At 45.1% G+C, this 19,126-nt stretch overlaps 1 protein-coding gene across 2 annotated transcripts in view; it reads right to left on the reverse strand.

Annotated features, from left to right (window-relative positions):
- The window catches only part of thrab (thyroid hormone receptor alpha b), a 152,457-nt gene that overhangs the window by 86,113 nt on the left and 47,218 nt on the right, over positions 1 to 19,126 (reverse strand). The gene's annotated exons all lie outside the window — the stretch shown is intronic.

The raw sequence follows: 19,126 nt of genomic DNA on the forward strand, positions 1-19,126 counted from the left end.
GCTCTGAGCAGCTCACGGCTCTGCTCCGCCGTTCTGAAAACAGCTTGCACCGACAATTAAAGGTAACGAACCTACTGCTATGACTATAGCGATTATGGCAATGGGCCAATTTGCCAAAATGTTGAACTATCCCTTCAACTCGTCTGTTGCTTTACTCTTCACCCCTCTACCTCTCCATCTTCCTCTTCTCTCACCGTGGCCTCAGGAGCCTCTGCTTGTTTACCTCGCAGACATGAAAGCCAAAACATTTATCTATGGGCCTGCGTCACAGTCATGCTATAATTGGTGCAGAAGCCGCCTCCTGCTGCTAGCATTACATTACATTACATTACTGGCTCTAATATCAGCGCTGCCACTCCAGACTTCACATCAGGTAGACGTATTATTATGCATGCTACAGACCTCTGCCCACTTTGATGTTTACAACCCGGCCGGCTCAGATAAGAAGCTAGCACAGCAGCACTCTTATGCTAAGCTAGGTTCAGCAATATCGAAGATTTGATTCAACTTTTTGCTTTAAATGCAGAAGTTGGATGTAATGAGCCTAGCTTAGCATGAAATAAACAGTTAAATAAAGAATTCATCCACACACCCAACTCTTATTTTCCCTATAGGTGATGTGAATATTCAAGAACATTTAGTTATCTAGTTTTATATGACAGACACGACGGTGGTGTAAATATCCTCATCTTCCTCTCAGCATGGAACAATTCCCTTAAACACCAGTGTGGTCTAGTTGCCCACATTACTCACAGCAGGGCGGCTGAATATTGAATATTTTCTTTTCTTCTTCTTTTTTTTTTTTAAATATAAGATAAAATCTTTGCTACATTTACGGAGGCAGTGTATAAAGAGTTGGCTCTGTATCAATGAGAGTCACCTGTCGCTTGTTGTTCAGCTTCGATACGACTTTTTGACTTCAGTTCCTGTCAGTTTCTATTAAGCGCAGAATGAAAAGCAGATCGGAGCCCGTACCTCACAACACGTCTATTCTCTGGTGGGGTCTATTAGGGTAATTACAGCTTCATAATGAATATATTAGCAAACGACATGGCGCTGACAAACTGTATCTTGAGCTTTTACAGGAAATTCGTCCCTGCTACAACTCATTACACTGCGTGTCTCCATAAAAATTCCACATGGACGCCGATGCCCACAAGCATTAATCGACGCGCAGGCCGCGACAGACAGCTGCTTGGCACAGAGGGAAAAAAACAGATTTAATGAGACGGTATCCACTAAACTGGAAATCTGCGAAAGTGAGAAAGGGGAAGAAGAGGAAAGGAAAGGAAAGCACCTAAAACTGTAAAGTGTTTTGAGACGGGATGGGAAAGAGGAAGCTGCTAATGTCTCTACGCTCCCACCGGAGCCTGTGTGCATGTGTGTTTGTCCTGTTTTTCTATATGTGGATGTGTATGAAACTGGGGAGTGTCTGAGTCCTGTGTTAAAACACAATGATACATATTTTACTGACTAAACTGAAGCTCTTTTGTCTGGAGCTTTAAACTCTTCATGCTATAGAAAACCACAAGACAGGAAGTGAATCTTAATTTCTCAGATATTTAATTCATTAGATTTTGACATGTTGTGGCTTTAAGCTTTATAAAAGCTTTTATCCAATGTTTCAATTGATTCTAGATTTTCCACCAAAAGAAAATCCTCTCCTTTGTCTGAAAATTTCATTTATTGTTGAGCTGCTTTTCCCAAAACAAAAATTGAACTTTCACATTCTCGTTTCCTGAGGGATAATCCAGAGAGTCTCGACATCCTGACGTGTATTAATACTGTGATTTATATTGCATTTGATCATTATCGCCTCCTCCCACTGTATCATTCATGACATGTGTGTGTATATGTGCCGGAAAAAGACGAGCAGAGGCTGCACTCTACATGCCACATGAGGGGAACTCCCCTCAGCCTGAACATAGAGAATCGATTTTCCTGTAGAAACGCCGTGGAGAGGACGAGAGGAGGAGGAGGAGGAGGAGGAGGAGGAGGAGTGAAGGAATGGAGGATAGCTGGATGGATGGTTTAATGGATAGAAGTGCAAAGAAGCGCAGGAGCCTCTAAACATGACTAATTTAGCTAATAGATGAGGTCGGAGGTCACACAGTGCATTTACACAGGGGATCTGTGAGCTGCTTGCTGGGGATTTATAGTGAAACCGCCGGGATGGATCGAGTCTGTGCAGCGTTTGACATGGGTGGAAATGAAAAGTGCATTGAGCAGAATATGGGTCAGACATTAGATCAACTGACTGAGGAGATGGGAGGTCAACAATCAACAATTTCTCCCCTGTTGCTGACAGTGTGTGTGTGTGTGTGTGTGTGTGTGTGTGTGTGTGTGTGTGACAGGGGCCGGCTCAGATCTGCCCTCCTACACTGGCAGCAGAGGGCAAAGCAGAGGCAAAGTGAGGGGGCAACTGGCAGCGCTGCACTCGGCCGAGGCTTTTTTTTTTTCTTTTTTCTCTCTCTTTTTTTTTTTTTTTTACGTCTTTGCAACAAGGCGAGCTTCAAAGTGAAGACTCTTCATTTTGCTAACTCCTCCGAGCAATGCTATCGCGGCTGCCAGCGCGGCCTTTTCACCATCCTGCCGCCATGAATAGCTCCCTTTGTCACAGTGAAATTCCACTGGCAAGTCTCGAATTAGCTGGAGGGCTCTTCCTCTGCAGGCCTGTGTGGGCAAAAAAAAAAAAAAAAAAAGGGACAGGGGCACAAAGAGAGAGAGAGGTAGCTCACTGCGAGGGGAACTGGGTAAACAATAAGGAAGCTCAATGGAGAAGCAGTCATACGATGCCCTCCTGCCGGGCCTAAAACTAACTAATATAGTTTGAGTGTTGTGAGCCGAGCGAGGGAAAAAAGGAAAAAAAATGAGGGCGAGTGAGGAGAAACTTCTCAGCTGTCATGCTGTGCTGGTTTCTCAGGGCACAAACCGGACAGGTGGTTGAGCTGTCAAAACCCCATATCACATAATTGTTGGGGAGTGGTTGACCAACAGGAAGAAGATCAATCTATAGCTGAGGACGAACCAAACGTCTTATTACTATTGATTTTTACATGTAAAAAGGTCAAATTAGTCATGATGGAGTGTTTTATTCTGAAAAGGAACAGCATGACCCTGTTGATTTCCTTGAGTTACCCATCAAGCTTCAAATATTGGCATTAAAGGGATAGTTCAACATTTTTGGCAAATTTTTAGAATAGCGGAGCAGAGCCGCAAGCTGCTCAGAGCTACACTACGGAGGCTATGAGATATGAGATAATAACAGAACGTTACCAGACAGAGTTGTTTTAGAGGTAAATTCACGCAAAACAGCTGATGCGCGTTGCCTTCTCGTAACGTTCTGTTATTATCTCATAGCGTGGTGAATGTGCAGGTCACAACTTGTCCACCAGAGCGTTTTGGAGTTGTTGGATTGTGTATTTGATGAGTCTGATGAGGGAAACCAAGAAATCCCATTAGCCTCCATAGCGTAGCTCTGAGCAGCTCGCGGCTCTGCTCCGCCGTTCTAAAAATAGCTTGCACCGACAATTAAAGGTAACAAACCTACTGCTATGACTATAGGGATTATGGCAATGGGCAAATTTGCCAAAATGTTGAACTATCCCTTTAAGATGCTACTAATGCATCGTGAGCAATGTAGTATCTATAACAGGCATGGGAAAAACCATTCCTCCTCACAGGGCCGGTGTGGCTGCAGGTTTTTGTTCCAACCAACCAAGAGGACACAGTTCGACCAATCAACTGTCTGATTAAATGAGTCAAATCCTGCAGAAAACCTGCAGCCACACCGGCCCTTTGTGGAATAGTTTCTGCCTGATCTTGCAGATTTGGAGGCAATCTTTTTATAACGTATCGAAGGCGCTCCCGCTGCAGCGTCACATCGTACCAAATGCGAGCTGAGTCTAAACCAACGGCAGCGTTCATGATGGTTTGCATCTAATTACTTGCTTGTTTTCTTTGATCTGACCTGAATTTAGACTTAGACAGAAAACTGACAGAAAACATTCATACGGTTTGAATGTGTGCTGACTAATAATAACCTGATACCGATACCTACAGCAAAGGTCGGGAGCTGCAGGTGCATCAGCAGTAAAAACAGACCGAGATGTAAACAAGCAACTTCCTGTTTCCTGTCAACAAAGCAAACACGGTAAACCATACCAGGTTGTGAGGTTACACAGGCTGTGACACCAAGACTAGAGCGACTGTCTCGTGGTTGAGAGCCTCGTACATACTGTATGAAGCGTAAACGTGGACGCACGAGTCGCAGTTTCAACCCCGGCAGCACAAACAATCAGCAACTGTGACCACGATTTCAAGCTGAGGCTTCAGAGATGAGTATCAGCAGTTCAGTATGCAAACAAAATGTTAGCAACAGGCACAATGGTGCAGAGTTATGGCGCTAAATTATGGGCAGAAAATATCATATAAAATGTCAGCACTTCCTCATTTGTGTGAAATTATGGTCCATAATTCATAAGAGTCGTTTAAGAGAACGTTTAAGGAGGACATTTCAGGAAGTTGTTTGTGAGATATTGGAGAATTGAAGAATTGGAAAAGATGGAAGAACGTTTGTAGAAATGGACGACTCTTGAAAAGATGTACCAAAAAAAAAGTAATATGCAGTATACTTTATGTCCCTTGTAATGGTGTTTTCTGTAGTACTTACAGTAAACACACAAAGAAATAGCTGTTAAGCCTTTAAACCTCTACTACGGATCGCGGTCTACATCCAGTTTCAAAGGCTATAGCGTTGATCAAAGGTCCAGCAGGTGTTTACAGATGTGCTGCTGTGAAAATGCATCTCATTTCACCTGAAGGCACCAAGAATCTTCTCAATGAACAAAACTAATTATCAGATTGTTTCAGATGAACCAAAACCAACCTGGAAGGCCTCCAGACAAACCGAAGGGGGTGAGTCTTTGATAAGGTCCTTCAAAAGGCCGAGTCTCGTGCCACGAATGATCGTTTGATGCCTATCTGACCGCTCCTGCCCACCACCACCACATCGTCACACTTTCAAAGGGAGGCTGTAAAACCTGCCTTGTAAATATAGCTTGATGATGTTTTAACAATCTGACCAAAAGCTCTTGTGGAGGCACGTTCTTGGGTGCCAATTAAGCATTTCAGCGTTTCACAGCCTTACTATTTTCAGTCCAACACTGAAAACAATCATTAGTTGATGCAAGAAAGAAAAAGAAATGAACAAAAAGGGGGAAAAGCCTTTTCACACTGAAGCGACAAGCCGAGGCATCTCAATTAGAAGTCTTGTGGCGAAGTTCTACATTTGAGACGTCTTTGATGCAAGCTACAAGAGAGGGTTGTTTTGTACCATATGTGCTTCCGCCGCTTCCTCCCAGTATCTTCAAAAAAAAAAAAATGCCAGTGAAAGTACGAGCAGTAAGATCTCACCAGATAAAATACCCACAGTGGACTGGAGGAAGTCTAAAACAGAAGCAGAAGACGTCTTCCCACTTCAGAAGACGTCCAACTGAAAACATCTTGAGGGTAAATTCTGTCAGTGGGCCCCAAGTTCACCATTACACCCCCCCTACCCCCCCATACCCCCTCCTCTCTGGTGGCAAATGTAAGGCTTTGAACTGCAGGCTGGGAGGGGTGTGGGGAATTCACTGGCCTGTCAGGACTATGAGTGATGGTGGATGGAAAAGATCAGATCCTGCCTCGCTGCTCTGCCTTCGGGGAGACGACGATCTTCTGACGAGCCAAACATGGCCAACTCTTAAAGAGCTCCAGCTCCACTTGTGCGCAAAAAGGTCATTTTCACCAAATTACTTATACTTATTTCAGCAACAGACGTCATAATTGATGATAAGACTGTCGGGGAGGGGGGGAAAGTTTGGGAAACAGATGTCTCCAGAAATACTTTTGAGGTGTCTCTTAAAAATGCGATATTTCAAACTGCCATGGTTTTGATGGACCAGTTGTCAGGTCTGGAAACTCCAGCCAAGATCCCACTCATCCACTTAGCAACAGCAGCAGCAGCAGCAACGCATTGCATCATGGATATTCTTGTGTCTCGTCTGTGGGAAAGGGCTCAGAACCAATCCGGTATGAAGCGGCTTGCCTTTGCCGAGTTCACATGAAAACAGGGCTCTTCACCAGCGCTCGTATCCCACTCATCTGCACCTTCACACCAGCTCCCCCTCACATGGCACCTCACTCTGAACCAACTCTAAATAAGTAGTTAGTTTAGTTAGTTACGATCCAACATCCAAAGAAACTTTTTGATCTTTTTTTCTTTTTGGATGAAGACTGAGCACCAACAACTCGACCCACACAACCGATTGGCATGAAGGAAAAATACTATCAGACGACTGCAGCGGTTTATGAGCTTCAGTGCCAGCAGCCGGAGGGAGAACACACACTTTACTGAGCCGAACAACAAAAGAGAAAGTTACTCATTGTTAGGAGTGAAGATGTGTGTGACGTATGGATTCAAGAGTGGTGTGTATCCTATAAGCTTCATATGATTAACCAGTAATTCATCGCATGGAGGAGGATTGGTTTCAGGAAATAGCATCAAATTATGTGTCTAATAATAAAAGGCAGAAGTCAGATTGGTGCAGAAATGAGGCGTCCGTTGTTCAGACAAGTTCAAAGTCTCACAGGCCGAGAGCGTCACTGTCACTTCGGCTCGTTGGTTTTAGTTTGGTCCAATTAAAAATCCTCTGAATCTTCATGAAACGCACGCACACATGAGTTTTTCACTTGTCAGATTCATGTTTCAGTCACACTTTAAATGTGAAACCACGACTATGAAATTCTTAATTCAAGCATCAAGTCGATTTTATTCACACAAAATCCAATTTAGGTTGTTGTGTGAGAGGAATGATGCAGAAATTGGAGTGTTCTCAGCTGATAATAATCAGTTTTATTGACTATATTACTATATATTGACTTTATAGACTGGCTCAGGAGGTAGAGCGAGTAGTTCACTAACCACAAGTCTAAGTGTCTAAGTGTCCTTGGTCCAGACACTGAACCCACACTTGCATTAGGTGTGAGAATGTGTGTGAATGAGTAGATTTCCAGCACTGTGTGTGAAAAGGTGAATGTGACACACGGTGTAAAGCGCTTTGAGCAGTCCTACAGACTAGAAAAGCGCTATAAGTGCAAGTCCATTTTCTAGCGCACCGCTTTTCATTGAAAAAAAAACACTTGCACACCACCGCAGCTGAATAAGCAGGCAGTTAAACAAAACAAAAAAAGGCAGTTAAACAAAATTTAAAAAATCATGTAGGCAGCTTTATGTCGCGCACAACAACAACCAACAACAACCAACCAGGAAAAAAATTAAAACTGTGACTGAGCAGGACTAGGATGGTGTCGTTTTCCTCCCTATTGTTTAACGGACAGTAGGCTACAGTATTTAGTGTGAATGCTGAAAGCACACGCCAAGCACAGGCCATTAAATTTGTAAAAAGTTCAAAATACCTTCAGCGAGCATTCAAACAGCTTTGATTTAGCACAGTACACTTATGAGACTGTGTGCTCTCTGTGGCCTAGTGGCAGAGTAAAGGTTTCCTGACCATAAGGTCATGGGTTTGATTCCTGCCTCTGTCATGTCTTTGCATGTCGCATCACCACTTGCACTCTTTGTGCAATGGCTTTCAGCATTCACACGTATTTCCTTCAGGAAATGCATTTTCTAGTTTCTTTTGCACTCATAGGAGTGTATGTTACCAAAAAGAAACAACTGATTTACAGCTTGTTGTTTATATCCCTGCTGTTCTGTGGACTCATTCCTGTGCATGAGCGTCTGTCAGTGAATACAGATTGCTGCAAAGCATTTCCCTCCTCCTGTGATTTTATTTATGACAAGAAAAACATGAATGACGCCATCAGCGACTAGTCGACTTTGATCGCACTTCTAAAAATGAACTCTTGGCTTTCTCTTTATGACTGGATGAACTTTGAACTTTGAGTGTCGGTCTGGACGTCACCTCACCGGAGAGAGAGAGAGTGAGAGAGTGGAGTTAAAGGTTCAGCCCGGTCTCAGCCACACTCTGCTATGTCATTGCTTCTGCGGTCCAGAGTGCGTGTCAGCACAGGCATCATCGTCGTCATCCTTAAAACCACATCGTGATGGCCTTTTCATGACAGCAGCTGCGCGCACACACACACACACACACACACACACACACACACGTAAAGGTTTCGTTTAGGGAAATCCGTGCCGGCCATCTGGAACTGATGGAAGTTAGGGACAAAAAAATGTTCCTTCATGGTGTTTTAGCTGTTTCATGTAGCTGAAAACAAAACATGTTCTGGGTTCCAGCGCTTTCTTCAATCAGACTATAAAGCTTCAGATGTAGCCCTAAAACATCAGGAATCAATTCTTAAGCCATGTGCAATGACTGTGACCGCAAGATTCAGACCGAAAACTGTATTATTCACACGTACACGGACATGCACGCCCCCCCGAAGCCCGAAGCCCGAAGCCCGAAGCCCGAAGCCCGAAGCCCGAAGCCCGAAGCCCGAAGCCCGAAGCCCGAAGCCCCACACATGAACTGGAGTAAATGTCCTTCAGGCCATCTGTGTGTCAGTCCATTCAGGTTGGGGGAGGGAGGTGGCATCGTGTTCGTGGTGTCACTCCAAGGGTGGTCGTTTGGACCCGGTGAAAGACTGGACACACAGCACTCAGAGAGGAAGACGAGCAGAGACAGAGATGATGATGAGGAGGAGGAGGATAACGACACAGAGGGAGATGACGACAAAGATAGACGGGCACCGAGACTGAGAGAGCGCGAGGGACACAAGGCCTCGTTGATAAGAGGCTGCACAGCTGGATGGTTCAAGGAGACGCTGGGGGGAGGAGGGGAGGGAGGGAGGGGAGGGCTGAGAGAGAAGGTCACGGCAAACAGGAAGGAGACAATGCAACAGGGCTTGTCAAAATGAAAATTTACTGTCGGTCAAGCTGCAGATCGCTTTTCCTCCAGTGCCCTCGCTGCTGAATTTGCATGAAGTATGTGTTGGGGAAGGGGAAAAAAAAAAAAAAAAGAGCAAGGGACGGCGTGGAGGGTGAGGAGAGAGCAGGAGAAACTGGAGAGAGACGGAGAGAGAGAGAGGGGTTGGAAAGGGATTAAAATATTTTTCCGGGTCCAATGGAAACAGATGGGATCTATAAAATGAGAATATAATGTCCTGTGCAATGAGAGGCATTTAATTGCGAGTCCAGATCCTGCGAATGCGACTCAAGCGTCTTTTAATTACAGGACTTTAAAAACAGGTTAGTGTCATTTCCCTCACAGGTTTTAGATTTCTTTAAACAAATACCAAACAGGATTCAGACCGAGTTGTTTCCACCGTATTCTCCCTCTCAGTCTCACTCAGCATCAGCGAGGCCACGCAGGCGTGAACAAAGACACAATACCACCGGGTCCCACCGGTAATTAGGACATTACTGCGTGTGTGTGTGCCCCTGTTGTGCTGCCGATGCACACAATTATCATATCTGAAATATGTTTATCATGTTTCAAGCTACAGAACGTTCTCTGTCGACGTTTTCTCCCCCGACGAGAGGAGGTCGGTTCAGGTGAAGTTTCAGATTTGAGCGATGCAAACCTCTCTATACTGACTGTCTGTCACTTATTTCAAATGTGTGATGTGACCAAGTCCAGAAATAGTCCGACACATAATAAAAATAATAATAACCCACAGGAAGACGACAGCGTGTGGTTTTCACACTTTGGTTGTTGTCTGGATTAAATTCACAATCAAAGGTGTTAATTAGTCCGAGCTGCAGCTCCATGTCTCATGTTTGTACAGTATGTGTGTGAGTGACCTGCAGGCTATTCCTGGTCTGCAGTTGTGCTTTAACCCTCCTGTTGTCTTTCTGGGTCAAATTGACCCAGTTTGTTCCCTTCCTCCATCCTTCCTTCTTTCCTTCCTTTCTCCCTTCCTTCTTTACACAATCCTTTTTCCCTACCTTCCTTCCTTCCTTCATTCTTTCCCTTTGTCCATACTTCTTCCTTCCTCTTTTGATCCAATTGACCCTCCATCTTTCTTTCCTTCATTTTCCCTCCCTTCTTTCCTCCCCTCTTTCCCTTCTTCCTTCCTTGAACAAATCGTTCCCTCCTTCCATCTTACCGTCCTTCCTTTTTCCCTTCCTTCTTTCCACTATCATTTTTCCCTCCCTCCCTTCATTCCCTCCCTTCCTTCCTTCTTCCTTCCTTTTTGACCCAATCTGTTCCCTCCCTCCATCTATATTTCCTTCCTTTTTTCCCTTCCTTCTTTACTCCCACCATTCCCTTTGTCCTTCCTTCCTTCCTACTTTTCCTTCCCTCCTTCCTTCCTACTCTTCCTTCCTACTCTTCCTTCCTTCCTTCCTTCCTTCCTTGACCCAGGTGGACAACAGGAGGGTTAAAAAAAACAAAACAGACTTGTCGCCATCTTTAGCATATCATATCATGCATTTGAAGTGAAGCGTCCCATCGACACAGAGTCAAGGAGGACGAGGAGGAGGAGGAGGAGGGAAGAGGAAGGAAGAAGCTCCACAGGTGCACGACGACGACAACAACAGCTTGGCCCCGACCAAAGCTGCAAGGAGATGCATTAAATCAGGCCGGGGCCACAGAACAGAAGCTATCATCGTGGGCTAAATGCGATTAGTGTCCGGTGGTAATCTAGGGGCCTATTCATTCCTGCTTAGAGTAGGTGACACATCTGATTCACAGGATTAGTCCACCTCTCCTGGCACAGTGCAGAGACAGAGGAGGAGGAGGAGGAGGAGGAGGAGGAGGAGGAGGAGGAATGGAGGAGGGAATCAAAGGGCCAACGTTAGAGGGGGAGAGGAGGCAAAAAAAGTAAAAGGGAGGAACTGCGTGGAAGAAGAGGAAGGGATATCAAAGAAACAGAAAGGGGAGCAGGAGCCGTGAGCCCAACACTCTTCCATAATTAAAGCAGACAGTTCCTTTGTGCAGCCATGTGATTAACATAACCCAGCACACTGCAGGGGCCACTGCTGCGCTCGCTCCATCGCTCCGTCGCTCCGTCGCTCCGTCGCTGCTTCAGCCGCCGCTACAGAACAGAACATACGACGTGATGAGGTCTGGAGACGCGGGGGCCGTTTGATGCCGTTTGATGCCGCCGCACGACGACACGACGACATCTAAAACTTTCCCCGACTGGAACTTCACCAGCTGATTAACCTGTTTAGAAAACGCAGCTTCTCCTTCTCCTCCACCTTCTTCTACCTCTTCTTCTACTCCTTGTTGTTCTCCTTTTCCTCCTTCACCCTCACCTTCTTCTCCTCCTTCTTCTACCTCTTCTACTCCTTCTTCTCCTCCTTGTCCTTCACCTTCTTCTACCTCTTCTACTCCTTCACCTTCTTCTACACCTTGTTCTTCTCCTTCTTCTCCTCCTTCACCTTCTTCTACTCCTTCTCTTCCTTCTCCTTCTTCTACCTCTTCTACTCCTTCTTCTCCTCCTTCTCCACCTTCTCTTCCTTCTTTCACCTTTTTCTACCTCTTCTTCTCCTCCTTCTCCACCTTCTTCTCTTCTCCTCCTTCTACCTCTTCTACTCCTTCTCCTTCTTCTACCTCTTCTTCTCCTCCTTCTCCACCTTCCTCTCGTCTCATCCTTCTACCTCTCCTTCACCTTCTTCTACCTCTTCTACTCCTTCTTCTCCTCCTTCTCTTTCACCTTCTTCTACCTCTTCTACTCCTTCTTCTCCTTCTTCTCCTCCTTCTTCTACCTCTTCTACTCCTTCTCCTCCTCCTTCTACCTCTTCTACTCCTTCTCCTCCTTCTCCACCTTCTTCTACCTCTTCTACTCCTTCTTCTCCTCCTTCTCATTCACCTTATTCTACAGCTTCTACTCCTTCACCTTCTTCTACCTCTTCTTCTCCTCCTTCTCATTCACCTTATTCTACCTCTTCTACTCCTTCACCTTCTTCTACTCCTTCTCCTTCTCCTCCTTCTCCCTCTTCTACTCCTTCTCCTCCTTCTTCTACCTCTTCTACCCCTTCACCTTCTTCTACCTCTTCTCCACCTTCTTCTACCTCTTCTACTCATTCTTCTCCTCCTTATCCTTCACCTTCTTCTTCTCCTCCTTTTCCACCTTCTTCTACCTCTTCTACTCCCTCTTCTCCTCCTTCTCCTCCTTCACCCTCACCTTCTTCTTCTACCTCTTCCTCTTCTTGGCTTAGATAAGTCTGTAGTTGGGTAGAAGGAACAGCTGATAATGTCCTGTGATTGGTAAATAAAGTGTGGTTGTAAAAATCTAAAATTTTCTTGGCTCTGACCTCAGCAGGTGCGTTAACCGAAGCAGGAAAAAAAAAAACCACATGCGTGTTGATAAATAAAGCCTGTACACGCATGTATACATATAAACACGCAGCGTGCCGCCGCCATCGGCTTTCCATTAGAGCGATGGTGTTTTAATGCACAATAAGAGGAGTTAGTGGTTGAGGGCACCAGACCAACAGACCATGTGACCAAACGATGCCACATGTGGCTCTGGGTCTGTTATCTCTCACTCTGCTCCATCTGCAACCGCTTTTACCGCCCAGACGCTGCTTTTGTTTTGAAATTGAAGCGTTCCCTCCTCTCCACCGCAGATAAATAACACGGAGGTAGATCGGAAAGCAAGATTCAGATTCAGATTCAGATTTGCACGTTGTTGTTTGCCGTGCGATTGCTCTGGAGTCGACAACAACGAGAGGCTGTGGCATAACTCATCAGAGCTGCGTCTCCAGCTGGGTTCAAAGAGTCGGCATGGATACAGATGCTGGAGGTGGGAATCTAACAGATATCTCATGATAAAATATTACCGTGGTATTTTGTTGGAGATGGTATCACAGACACCACGATGTGTGTGTGTGTGTGTGTGTGTGTGTGCAGCGGCAGAGATAAGCAAATCCCAAATATGGCAGAATCATTGTAACAGCAGTAATGATGCACCGGGGTTTTCGACATAACAAGGAGCTCTAATGGATATACACACACACACACACATTGAGCTTTGAAACACACACACACCTGCACCATCACTTCAATGTCAAGCAGCCATTAAACCGCTCAGTGTTTACCTTCCAGAGAAGCAGCAGTGAGGAGAACACATGAAACAGAAACAGAGCCAGTGACTGTATATAAAGACATTGATTTTTTGTCCCAAACTAAAACTTGAGCAGCACTTTACTTTTCTTTGGTTTGACATTTTATATCATCAATATCAATACCATAATCCCGTGCGTACAGTATTAGGCTGCAGCCACAGGTCAGAGGAGTGAAGAAAAAGCAGGAAATTATTCTGAATGACGCAAAAACATTTGAATAAATGTAGGTTTTATTTTGTTTGGTTCATTTATTCTTATAAAAGATGTGTCAAATGAGTGAAAATACAACTAAAACTGCCCATCTGTATGCACAGGACGGCCAAGAAGTCCAAGATTCATTGCAATAATCTTCAAAAGATGAAGCCGTCATTTAGACAGAAAACCAGTACAGCGGCTGTGGGTTGATACAGATATGACGCCGTCATGGGAACAACGCACACAAAGACTTCTGCAAAATCCTTTCAAGCTTCACACTTCTATGTATCTTTCCCTTTTCTTTCCTCTGTGGGTTTTCCCCATTCTCTCAGCGCTGACAGAGGCACTGTACTGTAATGCAATGTAATGTAAAGTAAGGCTTGTGAGGCAGCGCTTCTCTCATTCTCTTTTTTTTTTTTTTTGCATGCAGCCTCTTGTACTGTAGCTGTCGTACGGTCCCTGTAGATACAACTACACACCGAGGCAGAGGCAGATGAGAGGGAGAGTGTCAACGAGCAAGAAACTAATTCGAAGGGTGTCAAAGAGCAGCAGCGGTGAGAGAGAGAGCAACGGGATCATTAAAGAGGAAGAGGGTGTTGGAACTGAAACCCCTCCTGATTGTAAGGGAATTAAATAGTGTATAAACATACTGTTAGCTCACTGGTTAATCTCATTTGTGTGGTTTTTGCAGGTGTATCTGTGCTGGATTATTATTTCTTAGGGCAGATTTAGGAACTGGCAACTTCACAATGTGCAGAACATAATATATTACGCAACTTCACAATTTTTTGGGGGTCGATTTACATCAGATCTCACCAGCTTGTGTTATCTAAGGGACAAACTGTCACACAGTGGTGATATCCAGAAGCTGGTTTCTGGTCATTTGCATGACAATGAAAGCGATTCTGAATGGATGTAAGATGAGAAGTTGTATTATTGCTGCACTTCTGGGACGAGATATTGCCATGGCTTTGCCGTAGGCGCCGTCAGCCTAGTACTCTCACAATCACTGCAAAACAGATCCAGTGCAGCAGCAGCAGCAGCAGCAGCGGTGGCGGTGGTGGCGGTGGTGATGGATGCACGGAGGAGGTCTACCCCGGAAACACCGTGCCAGGAAAAACAAAAGCCGCCTGACAAAACCAAATACAGTCGCTGTGGTGTCTGCGCAGCCTGATTGGCCATTGTGTGCAGCTTCTAGTGCCAGTGTGGGAGATTTCTGCAAATTGCCTCGACTACAACAACTGGAAAGACGGGAGGGATTTCTACTGATGACATTTCTTCTCGAATGAGAAAATCTGCAGATTTTCCTTGTTACTAATGTTTTCAGTCAAATATCTTAGACATGAATTAGTGTGTACTTATACTAGTACTCTATATTGTACCTTATATCTGACGTTCTTATTTTGATTGAGGTTTTCCTTCCTCCCTTTGTTCTTCTTGATCTTCCTGTCCAGTTCGTTGTATCCACATATATTTTGTTGTATATTTGGGCTTAATTGTTTGACATATGGTTGGATCACACTCCACCTGGAGCCCATTGCCTTGAGTCCACCTATATCTGGTTTAGGATATTTAGGATTCATGGTGTGACATTTTAAAAGTACATTCCTACTTCCTGAAGAAGATCTGTTTTAGATCGAAACATTGACCTTGTCTTTTTTAATCTTTTGGGAGCCTTTACCGGTGTGCATACAGTACATTTTTTCCTCTTTCACCTTATTTTGCACCACACTGGATGTCCCTGCACTATTCCACCCAGATATCTCAGACATGACATGCAATTTAAAGACCTCTCCTCGGCGCATAGACGACAAATAATCAATTAACCGAAGGAAAAAGCATCAATAATTGAAAGGAAGATTGGAGCCGCAGCGAGGGACCGAAGCATCACATCATCTGTTCCACCTTAAGAATCGACCTAACGCTCTGCAAACATGTAGAAAGCCTGCTGCAGTCCATAGATTACATCTCATACAACACAAACGCCTCCTGTATGGAAACGGTTTAGCTCTTTCATTCTCTCATTTGTCGTTATGTTGCACAAGATGAACTCTGCAGCAGTAGACACACCCTTCTTTGTCTGAGCTTGTTTTAATGCCACCTACAGTATAGTATAGTACTGTATGTACCGGACCATGACATTGTGCTGTGCTACAGTCCCAGGCCTCTGTAATCCTGTCTCAGGCTCTGGTGGAGGTGGTGGAGGTGGGGGGTGGGTGAAGGGGGGGTGTCCACCTGGCTGCCTGGACGTCTACGGCTCTGATGTGAGAGCACATTGTCCCGGCTGGAGACACGAAGCCAGACGATCTGCAGCGTGAACACAGAGGAGATCTTCATCCAGACACCGCTCTGACAGATGGTGTTACAGCCGGAGGAGGAGGAGGAGGCGCTTCACCGTGTCCAACAGTGTTAAAGGTGGAGATCACCCAGTCCTAAACCCCCCCACCCACCCCAACCCAACCTGAGGTGAGATGGGAACTCCCCTTGTGGTGCAGTATTTATTTATCTTCTTATATTATTTCACATTTTTACCCTCCTCATCCTCTCTTTTCCCCTTCTCCCTTTACTTCTTTTTAAAGCAAAGAAGACATATAAATAGCATAAGTGGTTAATGTGATGTCTTATTATCAGTTTTGTGCTCTATCAGTGGTTTATTGTTTGGGAGGGTATCTCCTTCTCTTTGTATTATCTAGTGTGTCCAATATCTTTGTTGTTGTCGATGAGTTAAAAATAAGAATAATTATGATTAAAAAAACAATAAAGTACATGTTTCATCCTGCAAAAAAAAATATATATATATAGATGGAGAAGATCATTTGAGGGTTGATAAAAGTGAATCCCACACACTTCCCACTGTGGATGCAACAGGAAGAAAGTCTAATTTGATTCATTTGAAAAAAGCTCAACATTTTGGGAAATAATTTTGAAAACGATGATATCAAATCTTAACAATGATATGAAGATGAGCCAGTGATGCAGTGGCACTGTGGTCTGGTGCAGACCCTGTGTGATATCAACAGGAGCCATGTGACAGTTTCACACTGGCGTCTGGTGAATCGTTGAACTCGTAGAAGAAAATGCAGCAAGAAGATTTAAATCATGATAATTAGTCGTCATGGTGAATAAAGAGGAGGAGGCACGTGTGGATGTGTTATTTTTAAATCAACGGCTCGTCTGCTCCGCTGCGGTTACAAACAGACCGTGGTGAAGTCATTTCAGAGCCGCTGATGTTAATGTACGGAACTAAACGGGGACTTTTCCAGAGTTACAGTATTTTTCAAGGTTCGAGGTGGAGAAACAACAGCTGCGTTCATTCAGTCAATACCAACAATAGACACTGTTAATGACGTTTCTGCACCTACACAGGTGTAGAGAGGGCAGGTGTGAAGGTGGAGGGGGGAGGAGGGGGAGGGGGGGGGGCAGGATGGGACGGCTGCCAGTTGCAGCAGGAACATTATTACCCAGCCTGGAGCCACATGACCTCATGTCCCGGCTCGTCTCCTCCAGTGGAGAGGTCACTGTCGATCCATAAAGCATTCTGGGAGACGGACAAGCTGCTCGCTGCAGGCTGACCTGGGGTCAGTCAAATTTTTGGACTAATGTTGCTGCTTATAAAAAAAGGAGATGGGAGGATGGACCGACAGTTCCCCCCCGGTGATGTTGTTCCTGGAAAACTGTGGATTCAGTGACCTCTGCCTGAGTCCTTCAGCACCTCCTCATGTGAGGAGGAGGGGGGGGGGGGTCAGGGCAGCACTAAATCTCCCCCCTAAGATATACAGTACAAGACAAACTGAGCCTACCAGTGCCAGCACAGAGAGGTGGAGAAATGTATTTGATTACATCATTCTTGATTTATTCCACCATTTTCAAAACCATTTCCTGGCTGCAGCTTTTAATATTGAAGAAATGTCTTTGATTAAATATTCACTCAATTCAGTGGGTGTATGAGACAGCTCCAATGGCATTTAGTTTGCACTCTGTACAGTATGTTGTTGTGAGCAGAGCAGGAATGTGCAACATCAAGTTAAAGGGATAGTTCAACATTTTGGCAGATTGGCCCATTGCCATAATCCCTACAGTCATAACAGTAGGTTCGTTACCTTTAATTGTCGGTGCAAGCTATTTTTAGAACAGCGGAGCAGAGCCGCGAGCTGCTCAGAGCTACGCTATGGAGGCTAATGGGATTTCTTGGTTTCCCTCATCAAACTCATCAAATACACAATCCAACAACTCCAAAACGCTCTGGTGGACAAGTTGTGACCTGCACATTCACCACGTTATGAGATAATAACAGAATGTTATGAGACAGAGTTGTTTTAGAGGTAAATACAGAGACTGCTTGCTGAAAAACTGGCCCCAACGGGCACGCGCATCAGCGGTTTTGCATGAATTTGCCTCTAAAACAACTCTGTCTGGTAACGTTCTGTTATTATCTCATAGCGTGGTGAATGTGCAGGTCACAACTTGTCCACCAGAGCGTTTTGGAGTTGTTGGATTGTGTATTTGATGAGTTTGATGAGGGAAACCAAGAAATCCCATGAGCCCTACTGCTATGACTAAAGGGATTATGAGAATGGGCCAATTAACCAAAAATGTTGAACTATCCCTTTAAGACATGTCGACTATAGAAGCATGTGAATCAGAGGTCGTTGACACTGGGAAATATAATCCATAATATTTCCTGTCACAGCGAATACGCTGCTGCAAAATCAATTCTGAAAGGAATCAGGATAAACACGAGCACAGTAAATAAACGGTGTAGTAACACACACACACACACACACACAGAAACACACACACACAGGCTGCAGTGTGAGTTTCAAGTTTCCCAGTGAAAGACGTTCAGGCGCTTAGCTGCAGCTTGATGAACGTGCGGCAGCCAAAAGTTCTCCAGCTGATCTGGACTAACTTTGACTTTGTCATAAGTTCAAGCCAACCCCCCCCCTCCCTCCCCTCCCCCCCCTCCCCCGGTGCTCCTCGCCAGATAAGCACAACAACACTGGAGTAGCGGAGGCCTGGCGGGGGAACAGACAAGCAGCAGGAAAAAGCGTCAGTGCTGCTGGCAGCCTCGCGCTCTGCTCCGACCCGCCGCTCTGCCAAATTCTCGGCTTGTGTACATGTGCTTTTTTTTTTTTAAAGCAGAGCAACAACAACAGTAGCAGCAGCACGGGGACGGATACTGAGCAGCAACACACCGACTGTGTCCTGCAGGTACGCACCAACCATGCAACACTGTGCATGTGCATTCTTCATGTCTTTACGGTACCTGCAGCAGCCGGGACAGAGAAAACTCATTTCCCATGAGCCTGTGGATTATTTCATACAGTCAACTTGGGGAAAAGCTTCTTTTTTAAATTGCTTTTTGTTATTAAACAGCTGAAGTTGAGGGAAATCGACCATGACGAATTGCTCTTAAGCTAAATGACTGGGAGTTATTCACAGTTGAGCTCAGTGGATCACATGATATACGAAGCCACCGTCCCTCTTTGTTAAATATCCACCGCTGTACGTGCAAGGAGCCGAACCTGAATTAAGAAAGCTATACGGCGGCATCACAGAAAAACGTGACGCCCGTTCTCAAAGTGCATAATTCATGGCTCAACATATGAGCTGCCATGTTTTGGTGCGGATCGGGTGTCTCCGGCAGAAGAGGACGCTCCTCGAGGAGTAACTGTACGCTGTCTGCCTTTGTGCTGGGAGAACTGGAGATGTGACAGCTCATATGATCTGTGATCAAATCCGTGATAAAGTCAAAAACATTTTCTCTGGACCCCCCGGATCAGAAAAACCTGCTGCTGGTGTGTGTGCTCTCTGACATCTGATAATGATGTCTGCCGGGAAAAAACAAAG

Source organism: Trachurus japonicus, chromosome 19 (assembly GCF_045865225.1).
Source record: "Trachurus japonicus isolate A0001 chromosome 19, Traja_1.0".
NCBI classification, from domain to species: domain Eukaryota; kingdom Metazoa; phylum Chordata; class Actinopteri; order Carangiformes; family Carangidae; genus Trachurus; species Trachurus japonicus.